This window comes from Odocoileus virginianus, chromosome 2 (assembly GCF_023699985.2).
Source record: "Odocoileus virginianus isolate 20LAN1187 ecotype Illinois chromosome 2, Ovbor_1.2, whole genome shotgun sequence".
In the NCBI taxonomy this organism is placed as follows: Eukaryota; Metazoa; Chordata; class Mammalia; order Artiodactyla; family Cervidae; genus Odocoileus; species Odocoileus virginianus.
The window spans coordinates 60387880-60399832 of NC_069675.1; the positions used below are offsets into that span (position 1 = coordinate 60387880).

Genomic DNA, 11953 nt, shown 5'->3' on the forward strand with positions numbered 1-11953 from the left:
CTTCCAAGAGCATTCCCTTGGTTCCAGGATCTCAGCTTGTAAAAACACAGTCTCCCTGGGATGCACTTCCTACTCTCAGCAGTCAGGTCATGAATGGATGCTTGATGGGTGCGTAAGGCACAGTTCCTTTCCTCAAGCCTCTTACAACCTTTGGTACAATAGACAAGCAAAGCAGTTGTGGCTGGGCTCTGTCGAGCAGTAGGATAGACTAGACTAGAGCTAGTTTGCTTACAAAAAGAGTAAGACAAAGTAGACTATACAACCCATGTTCTTAAGTTGAAGCTTTTTTTATTTAATGTAATGTTCAGTTTTTAATGTGACTGATAAACAAATGGACTTCCCTGGTGGCTCAGATGGTAAAGAATCTTCCTGCAATGCGGGAGATCTGGGTTTGATCCCTGGGTCAGGAAGATCCCCTGGAGAAGGGATTGGCAACCCACTCCAGTATTCTTGCTTGGAGAATCCCATGGACAGAGAAGCCTGGCAGGCTACAGTCCATGGGGCTGGAAAGGGTCAGACACGACTGAGCCATTAGCACTTTCACTTTCAGTACAAAAATTATTCACTTATAAGTTTGTGCAGGAAAGGAATGTGTACAACAGGCTGCTTCTGTTCTTGGAAAAGGTGCTGAATTTCTTAAGACTGCAGAACAGAAACAGAAGTTTATCTTTTAGTTTTATTTTTTTAATTTTGTTTATAAATAAATAATATTTATTATTTAAAATAAACAGAAGTAATTTTTTAGTTTGTTTTTTATTTTTAAAAATACTTACATACTGGGTCTTCGTTGCAGCATGCAGGATCTTAAGTTGTGGCATGTGAACTCTTAGTTGGGACATGTGGCATCTAGTTCGCTGACCAGAGATTGAACCTGGGCATCCTGTATTAGGAGCATGGAGTCTAAGCCACTGGAGCACCAGGGAAGTCCCCCAGAAACAGAAGTTTATATTTTTACTTTTTCTTGAAGGAAGGACTTTCAGGGATCATTTTGATCACATGAGAAAACTGTGTTTGTCACTTAACCTTGTCAAATTACTTGACCTCTCTAAGCCTCAGTTTCCTCCTCTTTTGGTTTTACTCCAGAGCATATTTATCACAAATCACAGTCAGTCTTTTACTAGAAACAATAATTAGCTGAATAGAATTTCCTCTGTGTCTTCGTGTATGTTCTGCTTTTGCTTCTTTACCTAATTATTTAGGGAACATTGGTCTCTCCATCTTTGACCCTCCTTTTTTCTTTCTTTATGCCCTCTTTTAATTTACCAGTTTATCATAAAGGATATAGATGGACCACCAAGGTGCAGTTTGAAAGGGTCCCAAAGGCAGGAGCTCCTGTCCCCTGGGAACTGGGGTGGCCCACCCTCCCCGCATGTAGATGTTTTCACTTACCTGGGAGCACCAAGGTTGTTTTGAAGATCGCTTGAAACTCTGAGTGACGGGAAGCAGGCTGGGGTAGGGTTGTACTGGGCCCCCCAACCTCATGTGGGCCCTCCTTTCAGCCCAGGAGGCCCCTTTTGCTCAGGAAGTAGAAATGCTGCAGTGACCTGTCGCAATGGAGTTTGTCCTCTGTGGTGTAGGACTTTCAGAGAAGGGTGGATGGGGGCAGTGCTGCAGCGCTAATGAAGCTGAGGAAGTGCTGAGGTGCACAGGCCACGGACCGGGTAATTGAATTGGTGTCAGACACATAATGGCTTCAAGAGTCTTTTCTCTCTATTTGGTAAGAAGAGCCTTTCCCCTCACATCCTCTGTAAAAGCTCAAGGAGAAAAGGATGTCCACCCAGCTATACATCAACCCTGCCTATTGAGTAGGAGTTTTGGGAAACCATATGGAGAAGCACACTTTTAAAGAAGGCTTTGGAGACTGTTAACAGCAGGCTGGGCAGGGCACAGGAAGAGGCAAATGAGTGTTTTCCAGAAGATGCTGCCAGGTGATAAAATATTAAAACCAATACTAACACTCTCTCTTCAAGGAATGGTCTTAATGATTCTGTCAGATAGCTGGGCCCTGTGGTCAAATGGACAATGAGCTTTGTGCTTGATCAAAAATAGCTTTAATGGGTGTCATGAATGGATGCCAAGAGTGCTTAATGGGTGCCAGGCCCTGGGCTAAACAACTCTTACGCATGATCTCATTTAATTCTCACAACAATCCAGTGAGGGAGGCACTACAGTTATCCCCATTTTACAGATGAGGAAACTGAGGTTTGCCCGAGATCACCAGCTATGATGACATGAAACTTGGCTTGAAATCTAGGACTGCAATCCAAAGCCAGTGTTTCCTTTCTTCTTTGACAAAAAACTATAAACAAAACCAAATATATCCATATATGGTAAAAGATGGGCTTCCCTGGTGTCTCAGATGGTAAAGGATCTGCCCGCAATGTAGGAGACCCGGGTTTGAACCCTGAGTCGGGAAGATCCCCTAGAGAAGGGAATGGCAACCCACTCCAGTATTCTTCCCTGGAGAATCCCATGGACAGAGGAGCCTGGCAGGCTACAGTCTATGGGGTCTCAAAGAGTCGGACATGACTGAGCGACTAGCACTTTCACTTTCACATGGTAAAGGATAGGATGAAAGAGTTTACAATTAACATTAATTCTGTCTCGTCAGATCCCAGTCCACTGCAGCCACCACTACTGATTGGTTGTGTTGTCTTCCAGCTGTACAGAGTACATGCAAAAACATGTACATGCTTGTGTGTCTAAATGTGTGCGTGTACAGTGGCTGTGTGCTCTCCCTGCTGCATGCACTGGGCTTGCTTTCATTCAATACGGTGTTGGACGGCTTTATTGTTAATATGGAGACAGCTGCCTGGCCTTTAAATGGTTGCATAGTAGTTCATAACACGGATATATCAAAATTTAACCCATCTGCTCTTTAGAGACATTAAGGGCTTTCTAGATTTTTCTTGGTCTTTCTCAGGTAAATGCCCCTGCTTGTGTGTGAGAGCGATGTTGTGCTTTTGATCACGAGAGCAAGATGACATCCTGGGAGAGTTGGGGTCATTTTCAGATCACTGATGCGGCAAGTGCACTTATCTCTAGGGTGTTGCGGATGGCACCCAGGGGACACGCAGGCGCTTGGCTTTGGGACATCCCCTTTGTACTGCCCTCGGCTCGACAGTAACAGACTTCAGCACTTCAGGTGGCCCGGGGACCTCTCTGCATGAGAACAAGAACGCTGAGTGCCGGGTTCCTCTCTCTGGCCACCATCTCATCCCATCACCCTTAGGTAGTAGAGGTCATCTGTTCTGCTGCCACCCCGGGCTGGTGGGGACCTGTCACACCTAAGGGGGTGTAGGCTGAGGTACAGAGAGGTGGAGCATCTTGCCAAGGTCACACAACAAACCCGGTGGGGAGGCCTGAGGGGTGGGGCCTCGTCCCCCGCCCCCTCCACCGCCTCCTCGTGAATCAGGAAAGGCTGCTCAACAGAGTTTTGCCTCTTTTCTAGGCCGTACTGAGGCTTGAGAAACCCCTGAAGCCCCTCCAGAGACCAGGGGAGGATGTGCCAGAGCCATTAGAAGGGGGAGGGGTCATCCTCTGTCACCTTTTTGCCTTCCTTTCACTAGAGTGAAGCTGACTTTTTGTCTCATTTGAAAGTTTCTCATAGAAACTGCTGCTGTCTTTGTATTAGTCAGGACAGTCTTTGGTGTTAAAAAAAAAAAAAATCTAAAATTGTATTGGCCAAATACCAACATTTATCTTTTCTTATTCATCTAGTTTCTGACTCGGGCTCTTTCCCATGTCAGCTGTTCATTTTGGAGTGACTCAGTGACCCAATCTGCTTTCACCTCATGGTTCTTCACCTTGGTGGGTGGCCTCTGTGGTTGCCCTGAATGAGGGCTGTGCCGTGCTGTGGGTGTGTGGAGAGAACACAGGAGGGTCACACTAAGAGCTGACTCTTAAATGTCTCTCTAGGTCATTTCCACTCCTTGTCCATTGGCCAGATATAGGCAGGTGGCCACACCTAATTGCAGGACAAGGCAGTGGGGGGAGGGTGTTACATGGGTCACCCTGACCAGTACATGTGTCTGTCAAGCCACAGCCTAGTGGGGCCAGGTGAATGGGGGTTGCATGAATAGGCCTGTGCTAACTATTGTTAATAACAGTAGAGTTGGTTAAGAACCTGTCTGTGATGCAGGAGACCCCGGTTCAATTCCTGGGTTGGGAAGATCTGCTGGAAAAGGGATAGGCTACCCACTCCAGTATTCTTGGGCTTCCCTTGTGGCCCAGATGGTAAAGAATCTGCCTGCAGTGCAGGAGACCTGGGTTCAAACCCTGGGTTGGGAAGATCCGCTGGAGAAGGGTAAGGCTACCCACTTCAGTATTCTGGCCTGGAGAATTCTATGGACTGTACAGTCCATGAGGTCTCAAAGAGTCAGACACAACTCAGCGAGTTTCATTTCACCTGGGAACCAATATTAGCTTTTAGGGGCTACTCAATTGCTAGCTCTTCTGCAGAGGACTTTTATTTTTCTTAACTATCTTATTACCAAATAAAATACCCATACAGAAAACCCCACACAACAAATGAACCTTAGAATATTATTATAAGGCAAATATTTTTTTCCTATATAAATTGAAATTTATTGTCAATTTTATGCCTTCAATATGGATATTTCTTTTAAAAATTTTTTTATCAATGTATTTATTTTTTACTGTACTGAGTCTTCATTGCTGCTCGGGGGCATTCTCTAGTTGCTATGAGCAGGGGCTACTCTTCGTTGCAGCGTGCAGGCTTCTCACTGCAGTGGCTTCTCTTGTTGCAGGGCATCAGTTCTAGAGCCTGTTGGCTTCAGTATTTGTGGCTCGTGGGTCTAGAGCACAGGCTAAGTAGTTGTGGTACACGGACTTGGTTGCTCAGTGGCATGTGGGATCTTCTTGGATCAAGGATTGAACCTGTGTCCCTTGCATTGGCAGGCAGATTCTTAACATTTGGACCACCAGGAAAATCCTTGGATTGTGTTTATTTTCAATTGTGGTACACTAGCACATTTTCAAGGCTTAGTACAATATCAGGTTGTGTTTTATATGTTAAGAGAAGCAAAGATAATGTCATATTTTATGACACAAATACATTTTTAATCTTAATAATTCTTAATTGAAGTTAATTAAATAATGTTGATTATAATGTTGTACTAATTTCTGCTGTACAACAAAGTGACTCAGTTATATACATACATACATTCTTTTTTAAATATTCTTTTTCATTATGGTTTATTCCAGGAGATTGGATCTAGTTCCCTGTAATATACAGTAGGACCTTCTTGTTTATCCATTCTAAATGTAATAGTTTGCATCTACTAACCCCAAATTCCTAGTTCATCCTTCTCCCTCCCCCTCTCCCTCTTGGTAACCACAAGTCTGATCTCTATGTCTGTTAGTCTGTTTCTATTTTGTAGCTAAGTTAATTTATGACATATTTTAGATTTTACATATAAGTTATATCATATGGTATTTGTCTTTTTCTGACTTACTTCACTTGGTATGATAATCCCTAGTTGTATCCATGTTTCTGCAAATGGCATTATTTTATTTTTTATAGCTGAATAGTATTCCATTGTGGGCTTCCCAGGTGTCACTAGTGGTAAAGAACTTGTCATCAATGCAGAAGACATAAGAAATGTGGGTTTGATCCCTGGGTTGGGAAGATCCCCTGGAGGAGGACATGACAACCCACTCTAGTATTCTTGCCTGGAGAATCCCATGGACAGAGGAGTCTCTGTCCATGGTGGTCTACAGTCCATGGGGTCTCAAAGAGTTGGACCCGACTGAAGTGACTGGGCATGCACACATGCAGTATTCCATTGTATATATGTACCACATCTTCTTTACCCATTCATCTGTTGATGGACATTTAGTTTGTTTCCATGTTTTGGCTACTGTGGGGATAGTGCTGCTATGAACATTGGGGTGTACATATCTTTTTGAATTATAGCTTTGTCCAGGTATATGCTCAGGAGTAGGATTGCTGGGTCATAGCATAGTTCTATTTTTAGTTTTTTGAGGAACCTCCATATTGTTTTCCATGGTGGCTTCATGAACTTACATTTCCACCAACAGTGTAGGTTTCCCTTTTTTCCCTCACCCTCTCCAGTATTTGTAGACTTTTTAATGATGGCCATTCTGACTGGTGTGAAGTGGTACCTCACTGTAGTTTTTATTTGCATTTGTCTAAAAATGAGTGAGGTTGAACATCTTTTCATGTACCTACTGGTCATCTGTATGTCTCTTTGGAGAAATGTCTATTAAGATTTTCTGATAAAGCAAATACCCTTGAAACTGCCTCTCAAGGTAAGAAATAGAAATTAAGAGTAGAGTTAATTATTTTAACTTTTGGACTCAGCTCTCTGTTTTGTCCAACTTGAGTCTAACGCAGATTTGGAAAAGTGCAGTTCTGAATTTCCAAAGTATGAGGCTCCGAGGGCTGCCTAATCTTGGCAGTGAACTTGCAGTGTGCCTGTGACAGAGGCCGTGAAGAGGTCCTCCCTCCTCATAGTAAATGTGAGGGCGGCGGTGTGGGGTGCCTGGACCTGCTGCTGCCAGACTCTCCCCCGGTGCTCTAATTGTGCCCTTGGTCCCAGGGTCAGCCTGCTTCTTGTGGCCCCAGTTGTCCAAGGCTGTGCAACCATCCAGAGAGGCCACCCCAACCATCCACTCTTCAGCCCTTCCTCCTTTGGGCCAAACTTTAGCCTGAAGGTCAGTCTGACCCTGGGGACTCCCAGTTCTGGGCAGAAGCCCCATCGCCACTGCCAAAGTATGTGTCAGCCTCAGTGCAGCACACCATGGTTTGGTGACTTTGCAAAGGCCGAATCCTAGAAAGACTGCATGCTCCTGGTTGCCGGCTGCCCCGCCTTGGCGACGCTCGGCTACCTCCAGGGAGCCCAACGCACCTGCTGGGAGACAGCAAGGGCAGGGCGCTCCCATCTTGCACTGTCAACACATACTTCTAGGCTCAAGTCAGACCGGGAAAGCCTGGCTTTCTCCCATCCCCACACCCTAGTCCCCCTGCACCCATGGAGCAGTTGACCCAGTTTTTGATAGGAAAATGAGAATCTTTGTAGTTGGACAAGAGGAGCAGAAGCAAAGCCTCACTGCCCTAACCTAGCCCAGAAATGGCCCTCCTTCTGAGGAAGGGGTGAGGAACCTCTTCTCCCTGTCTTTTCAGAGCATTTGGAACAAACTCCCGAAATACCATGGGGCTGAGTGCAAACCTTGTTTGCTATCATCAGGAGGAGTGATGAATCATGCAAAACATGCAGTTTCTCTCGTCCAAAATACAGCATATACACTTACATTTAGTGTCATTTTACATGTGCAGGGTGTTTTTTTTTTTTTTTTAATTCTTTTCTTTCTCTCTCTCTTTTTTTCCCCCAAACCAAAAACACCAGCTGTAAAACCCACTGCTTCCTTCCCTGCCAAGTCTGCAGTGGTAGGAGGTGGCGGCAGCAGACAGCCGGGCCCCTGTGCTCTGAGTCAGGCCTCCCTCTCAGTGGCTCGCTGCCTGCAAAACAAACTTAAAAGCTGGTGAATGGCACTTAGGGGCCCGCAAGCATGCAGGGAGGCCTAAAATATTTGCAGAGGTGCACACTGTTCGTAGAATGAAAGGCCACTATGTAAATACCTGGGCCCCATCGAGTCGAGGCATCTTCAAAGTGGCTTCTGCTCCTCGCATCAAGCCAGCAAAGGAAGCAAAGACATTCATTCAAAAGCAGCATGCAGGAACCACGCCACAACTTCCCGGCCCCAGAGGGGAGACTCAGAAAGGGACCGCAGCCGCGGGTCCCGTGTTTCTCCTCCACTGCACACCACACAGGATGGTTTTGTGATGGCCTACAATATCAGCTTTCAGGCTGAGCAGACATGATCAGTTTTCTCCCTTTTGGCAAGGAAAGGCTCTTTTGGAAGATGCTCAAAAGGCAACCACAGTTAGTAATGGAGCATGGTGAGCATGAGACAGAGGTACCTATTACCCAGGCTTGACAAAAGAAGACAAAAACATGAGATGGTTTTTGCGTCAAGCCACAAATATAAATCCCAAAGACACCCAGGTGAGCGCAGGAGCAGACCAGACACACCTGATGCCCTGCACACCATCCCTTAAGATTCCCAGAAAGCCCCACACAAATATGAAACCTGGCAACGGCCCTATGACCAAAGAGGAGGCTGGGAGCCAAACTCCAGGCAGATTTTTCACTAACCACATTGTCTGCTGGGATGCATTTAGAACATTCTTGGATTTCATACCACTTGGGTTGCCCCCTCTGAGCCAGAATGGGATGGGCAGCCCCCAGGCAGGAAGGAAACAGTTTTGTTTTACTCAAAATATTTGTTAGTGGTGATCCTTCACCTGGGCACGCAGGAATTATCTTCAAGGTCAGAGCCTAGTTTCATCCTCCTTTACTGCCTCCCTCTAAATGGCAAGACGGCAGCAAAGTGAGAGAGAAGGATGGCTGAAGGCATGCGTCATCTTCAGAGGTTTAATTGCTAGAGGAAGTATCATCAACAGTGGTAAAACAAACAAGCAAAGCCAGGAAGGGTGCTAGGAATGGTAGCTCCAAGATCTGCAAGCTGCATTGGATTCTCCAGCTAAACCTAATCAGAGATCCTGAGAGCTGAGCAGAAAAGAGTAGCTCTAGTGTGGCTCAGAGAGACCCCAGACAAGGCCCGCCAGCATGAGTGTTTGGGTCAAGCAGGCTTTGATTCTCCAGAGAAGACTGCCAGCACCCAAGTGGGAGGCCGAGGACACTGCATTTACCTAGTCGGATGGCCAAGGCTGAATCGGAATAAAGGGTCTCTTATGTGATGGAAAAGTTCCAACAAGGGACCAATGGAAAGACATAGAGCCTGAAGGAGAAAAACTGTCCTCAAGACCCGAAGGCAGCAGACCTCTCTGAACATGACTGTTCTTGACTTTTCTACAAGAAACAGATGCTGATCTTAGATAAGGGCTACACTGTGTCCTCTGAGAAATGCAAGAAGATATGGTCTCAATGGAACTGGCCGAAGAAGGAAACAGAAGGAACAAAACAGTCTGAGATATAAGAAGAGATACAATGAGAGCTGGCAAAAATAAGAAGATAATATAAAGTCCCCAAAAGAGCCAGAGTCAAAACTGCATTTGAAGAGGAAAAGGGCAGAATTAAGAAATAGCCTATTAACCAAAGAGAGGAAAAGGCCACAAACTTTTTGTTCTCAGGATCCCATTACAAACATTATTGAGGACTTCAAAGAGCTTCAGTTTGACTAGGGTATAGTTTGATATGATTACATTAGAAACTGAAATTGAGAAATTAAAAGTATTTATTAAAACTTTATTTTAGATAATAACCCTTTGCATGTTGACATAAATAACATTTTTAAAGAAAAATACTTTCCAAATTAAAAAAATATTTTAGTGAGAAGAGAGTCACTGGCTTATATTTGCAAGTCTCTTTAACGTCTGACTTAATGGAAGAAATCTGTATTCTCATAGTTTTTTAAAAATTGAGCTATAATTGACACATAACATTATACTACTTTCAGATGTTCAACATGTGATTAAGTATTTGTATATATTGTGAAAGGATCAATACAGTAAGTCCATCACCACATGTAGTTAAAAGATTTTTTTCTTGTGATGATGAGAACTGTTACAGTTTACTTTCTTAGCAACATTCAAATATACAGTATAAATTATTGACTGTAGTCACCATACTATACATTATTCCCAGGACTTATTTTATTATTAGAAGTTTGTACCTTTTGACTCCCTTCACTTATTTGGCCCTCTACACACTCCCTCCCTCTAGAAACCACCAGTATGTTCTCTGTATTTACAAGATCATTTTTTTTCTTCCTTTCAGAAACCACATAGAAGTGAAATTATATGGGCTTATCTTTCTCTGACTTATTTCACTTAGCATAATGCCCTCAAAATTCATCCATGTTGTCACAAATGGCAAGCTTTCTGTCTTTTAAATAATAGAGTGATATTCGTGTGTGTGTGTGTGTGTGTGTGTGTGTGTGTGTAGTTGGCTACCATAAATACTGTTCATAGAATGAACACTGGGATGCATATATCTTTCTGAGTTAGTGTTTTTATTTCCCTTGGACAAACACCCAGAAGTGGAATTGCTGGATCTTATATTCTAAGTTTTTGAGGAACCTACATACTGTTTTCCAAAGCAACTACATCAATTTACATTTCCATGGTGCACAAGGGTTCCCTTTTCTCCATATCCTTGCTAACACTTGTTATTTTTTTGTCTGATTCATAGCCTGTTCTGTGATAGCCATTCTAACCAGGGTGAGGTGATATCTCACTGTGGTTTTGATTTGCAATTCCCTGATGATTAACGTACTGTTAATATAATAAGCTCTGTTTCACGCACCTGTTGGCCATCTGTATGTCTTCTTCGGAAAGATGTCTATTCATTTCCTTTGTCCATTTTTAATAAATCAGATTGTTTGTGATTTTATTATTGACTTGTATAAGTTCTTCATATATTTTGGATATTAACCCCTTATCAGATATATGCTCTATAAGTATTTTCTCTCATTCCATAGGTTTCCTGTTCACTTTGTTGATGGTTTCCTTTGTTGTGCAAAAGCTTTTTAGTTTGATGTAGTCCCACTTATTTATTTTTGCTGCCTTTGCTTTTGGTGTCAAAGCCAAAAAATTATCACCAAGACCAATGTCAAAAAAATTTTCACCCACATTTTCTTCTAGAAGTTTTATGGTTTCATGTCTTATGTTCAAGTGTTTAGTCGATTTTGACTTAATGTTTGTGTGTGGTATAAGCTAGTGGTCCAGCTTTATTCTTATCCATCTGGTTATCCAGTTTTCCCACCACCACTTGTTAAAGAGACAATTCTTTCCCCATTCTACATTCTTGGCTCCTTTTCTGTAAGTAAATTGACCATGTAAGTGTGGGATTATTTTGGGGTTCTCTGTTATATTCCATTGATCCATGTGTCTGACTTTATGCTGCTGCCATGCTGTTTTTATTACTATAACATTGTAAGACAGTTTGAATTCAGGGAGCCTCCAATTTTGTTCTTCTTTCTCAAAACTGCTTTAGCTATTCAGGGTCTTTTGTGTTTCTACACAAATTTTATGATTGCTTGTTCCACATCTATGAAAAAAGCCATTGGAATTTTGATAGGGATTTATTGGGTCTTTAGATTTCTTTGGGTGTTATGGACATTTTAACAATGTTAATTTTTCTAACCCATGAGCACAGAATATCTTTCCATTTATTTGCATCTTCTCCAGTTTATTTCCTCAATGTCTTACAGTTTTCAGTGTATAGGTCTTTCACCTTCTCGGATAAATTTTATTCCTAGGCAGTTTATTCTTTTCACTGTGATTGTAAATGGGATTATTTTCTTAATTTGTCTTCCTGATAATTCATTATCAATGTCTAGAAATGCAGCAGTCACTTGTATACTGATTTTGTAGGGAATTTTTGCATCTATGTTTATTAATTAGGCTTATTGTCCTGGAATTTTCTTGTGGTGTCCTTGTCTGGTTTCAGTATTAGAGCACTGCTGATCTTATAAAATGAGTTTGTGTTTCCTCCCCTTTTATTTATAATTTTATTTATGTTGTGCTGGGTCTCTGTTGCTGTGCAAACTTTCCCTAGTTGTGGTGAGTAGGAGCCACTCTCTAGTTGAGGTCTATGAGCTTCTCCTCACTCTGGCCCCTCTTGCTGCAGAGTACAAGTTCTAGGCCTGTGGATTCAGTAGTTCCAGTGCATGGGCTCAGTTGCTTTGCAGCATGTAAGATCCTCCTGGACCAGGGATCAAACCCATGCCTCCTGCAGATTCTTTACCGCTGAGCCACCAGGGAAGCCTATTTTTTATTTTTTAGAGGAAGAATTGGAGAAGGATTAGTATTAATTTTTCTTTCTCCTCCTTCCTTCCTTGCTGTGTATGTAGCACAGCTTGTGGGATCTTTGTTCCTTGAGCA

At 43.1% G+C, this 11953-nt stretch overlaps 1 long non-coding RNA gene across 1 annotated transcript; it reads right to left on the minus strand.

Moving 5' to 3' along the window:
- Positions 1 to 274: 274 nt before the first annotated feature.
- Positions 275 to 2466, minus strand: LOC139039475 (uncharacterized). Its single transcript, XR_011492741.1, has 3 exons — positions 1390 to 2466; positions 774 to 880; positions 275 to 642 (listed from the first exon to the last, which is right to left on the minus strand). It is a non-coding gene; the product is annotated as an uncharacterized lncRNA (long non-coding RNA).
- Positions 2467 to 11953: the final 9487 nt, after the last annotated feature.